The sequence below is a fragment of the Budorcas taxicolor genome, chromosome 24 (genome assembly GCF_023091745.1).
Source record: "Budorcas taxicolor isolate Tak-1 chromosome 24, Takin1.1, whole genome shotgun sequence".
NCBI classification, from domain to species: Eukaryota; Metazoa; Chordata; class Mammalia; order Artiodactyla; family Bovidae; genus Budorcas; species Budorcas taxicolor.
This window is the reverse complement of record NC_068933.1, coordinates 30689866-30693570: the sequence shown is the minus strand read 5'-3', so window position 1 is coordinate 30693570 and position 3705 is coordinate 30689866. Positions and strand designations below refer to the sequence as shown.

General features: G+C 40.9%; 1 non-coding gene across 1 annotated transcript; it reads right to left on the bottom strand.

Annotated features, from left to right (window-relative positions):
• Positions 1-503: 503 nt before the first annotated feature.
• Positions 504-610, bottom strand: LOC128068413 (U6 spliceosomal RNA). The gene has a single exon (XR_008201478.1). It is a non-coding gene; the product is annotated as a U6 spliceosomal RNA (small nuclear RNA).
• Positions 611-3705: the final 3095 nt, after the last annotated feature.

Genomic DNA, 3705 nt, shown 5'->3' with positions numbered 1-3705 from the left:
AGATTTGAATAAGGTCTATAGGTTGGCAATATGACTGTGTCAATGTAGTTTCTGGGTGTCGATAATTGTGCTCTGCTTAGGGATGAGTTGCTTCCCTGGTGGCTCAGAGGTTAAAGCGTCTGCCTGGAATGCGGGAGACCCGTGTTTGATCCCTGGGTTGGGAAGATCCCCTAGAGAAGGAAATGGCAACCTACTCCAGTACTCTTCCCTGGAGAATCCCATGGAGGGAGGAGCCTGGTGGGCTACAGTCCACGGGGTCGCAAAAAGTCGGACACGACTGAGCAACTTCACTTTCACTTTCTAGGGATGGCTAGTTCAGTTCAGTTCAGTCGCTCAGTCCTGTCCGACTCTTTGCGATCCCATGAATCGCAGCACGCCAGGCCTCCCTGTCCATCACCATCTCCCAGAGTTCACTCAGACTCACGTCCATCGAGTCCGTGATGCCATCCAGCCATCTCATCCTCGGTCGTCCCCTTCTCCTCCTGCCCCCAACCCCTCCCAGCAAAAATATGGAACGCTTCACAAATTCGCGTGTCATCCTTGCGCAGGGGCCATGCTAATCTTCTCTGTTTCCTTCCAATTTTAGTATATGTGCTGCCGAAGCGAGCACAGGTGGAGAGTACATGGAAATTGTTTTTGCTACTGTTTTTTGTCTAAAATTATTTCAAAATGAAAATAATAAATGACTGTAGCCATCCCCCCAGCGGATTCTAATGCAGGCTAAAATGTGAAAAAGAGTGCCCTAGAGTTACAGTCCTGGTTTCTTCGCTCTGGCTGTATTTCCCTATGGGGGTGATGGTCACTCGTTCCTATTTCTCAAGTGGGACAGTAAGAACCAGGTGGCTCTCCCCTTTGCTTTCCACTTTGGATCTGTGAAATGTCTTGCTTTATTGAACCAATATTTCATGCAGGTTGCCTTCCCGAAGATCTAGATTTTGGACAAAGATGAGAGAATGTTACAAAACTATTTGACCAATGTTCTTGAGTCACGTTTTCCAATCTCCTTATCAATACTAAAAAGCTAACATCTGCCTCTTCCTGATTCCATCTTTCCAAGGATTCTGAACTTGTAGATTGGATACCTCCCTGTAACCCCAACACCTCAGTGAATTAGGTATGATCAAGAGATATGAAGTCACATGGTCAGTATAGGACATCTAGTTCAGGCCAGGCAGTTTCCTAAATTAATTCCTGTGTGCAGGTAGGAAGATACATTTACCAAAGGATAATAACTTGTCATTTAAAATAGATTGGGAAATATACCTAAAGCAATAGAGAAATGTCCTGAAAAATTCCATGTATATAAATGTATGATAGAAGAATTATACACAAGTAAGTGAGGAAAGGAATAGTTTTTTTAACGTGTGCTGGGTCAACTGGATATTCATATACAAAAGAATAAAGAATGAAGTTGGGCCCTTTTCTTACATCATAAGCAAATGCTAACTCACAATGTATCATAGACCAAAATATGAGAGCTAAAACTTTTAAACTTTAAGAAGGAAATATAGGAGTCAGTTTTCATGATCATAGATGAGGCAAAAGCCTCTTAGATGTGAATCTAAAAGCTCAAGTGAAAAAAGAAGAAAATTATCTGAACTTCATCAAAAGAAAAAAATCATTTGTGCTTCAAAGGAAGTGGAGACAACTTTCAAGATAGTAAAAAGCCCATAAAATGGGAATGAATACTTGCAAATCATTTATCTGATAAAGGAATTATATCCAGAATAGATAAAGAACTTCTACAATTTATTCACAAAATGATGCAGAAACGAATTTTAAAAGAGGCAAGGGATCTGAATGGACATTTCCCCAAGAAGCTACACAAATCATCAACTAGCATATGAACTGATACTTAACATCATTAGTTATTAAGGACATGAAAAGCAAAACGACCTTATGATACTACTTCACGGGCACAAGGATGTGTCCAGTTAAAAAGTCTGATTACAAGTGTTGGCAAGGATGGGGAGAAATTAAAACCCTCATACATTGCTCTTAATGATGTAGAATGGTGCAGCTTTGAAAATTGTTTGACAGCTTCTGAGAAAGTTAAAAACAGAGTAACTGTGTACTACAGGAATTTCACTCCTCCCTTGCTCTCTTTCTCTCTTATACACACACACACACACACACACACACACACACACACACACCCCCAAGAAAATAGAAAACATACATCCACACAGAAACTTGTACACAAGTGTCAAAGCATTAGTCACAGTATTCAAGAGGTGAAAATAACCCAAATAGTCCACTGATGGGTAGATAAACATAGTATATCCATACAATGTAATATTATTCAACAGTAACTAGTACTGAAGTACCGATATGTGCTTATAACATAGATGAACCTTGAAAAAACATAGGTTAAATAAAAGAAGGCAATCACAAGAACAAGTATCATATGATTCCAGTTAACCAGAACAGGCAAATCCATGGAGACAGAAAGCATATTAGTAGTTTCCATGGCTGGAGGATTGGGTGGGAGGGAAGAGGGGGCGGGAGTGACTGTTTCTTTTAGGGTGATGAAAATGTTCCCAAATTAATTGTGGTGATACTTCCACAGCTTTGTGACTACCTGAAAAGCCATTGAATTCTACATTGTAAATGGGTGAATTAGATGGTATATGAATTCTATATTCCTCTGAATATATGAATCAATAAATCTGCTTTTAAAAAAAAAGACTCAAGGAAAGAAAAAAGCTTATACAACTCTATTAAAAACTTAACCTCAAAATCTTTAAAACATTGACCATGATTACTTCCAGGAAAGAAAACTAAAAGTTGTTATTTTCTTCATTACACAATTATTTTCTACATGCACAAACTATATTTTTAAAATAAGAAAAAGCTGAGATTTTAAATTATTAAAATGTGAGGAAAAACTGGCAGTATAACAAGCTTCTCAGCATGCTTAAGAGAGCTATGTGTAGTGAAAACCATCAGTATGAAAGATCTGTTCATCACATCCTGGGATGACGGTGTCTCTGGACTGAAATACATTTGACCCAAGTTCTGGTTAGCTGTAAATGATTGACAGGCCAACAAGGGCCAATCTCGAGAAAGATCTGCTTTCTGAACACCACTTTGATTTGTATTGTGTAGCCTGGAATTGAAGTCACAATGCCTGGATCTGCTTGTTGCATGGAGGCTGCTGTTTCCTCATCTATAAACTATGAGAGAAAATAAACACATACCGTAGAATGCTGCTGCACTGAGGTTAGATGAGCGTGCAGAATCAGCGTTCCCTGTGAACTTGGTAGAAATGTGAACTCCCGGCTTCACCGCAGGCCGCCTGAGTCAGAAGCTCCAGGAACAGGGGAAGGAGGCCAGCAATCTGTGTTTAAGCAAACCCTCCACTTGATTCTAACGCCTGCTGGGATTGAGAACTGCAGATCACATGATCTTCCTCGGTTTACAATGAACTATGGTGTTTCCCTGGCGGCTCAGTTGGCAAAGAATTCACCCGCAATGAGAGAGACCTGGATTCGATCCCTGGGTTGGGAAGATTCCCTGGAGAAAGTAATGGCAACCCACTCCAGTAGTCTTGCCTGGAGAAACCCATGGGCATAGGAAGGCTTCTCTGGTGGCTCAGGTGCTAAAGAGTCTGCCTGCAATGTGGGAGACCTGGGTTCGATCCCTGGGTTGGGAAGATTCCCCTGGAGAAGGAATGGCAACCCACTTCATTGCCTGGAGAATTCC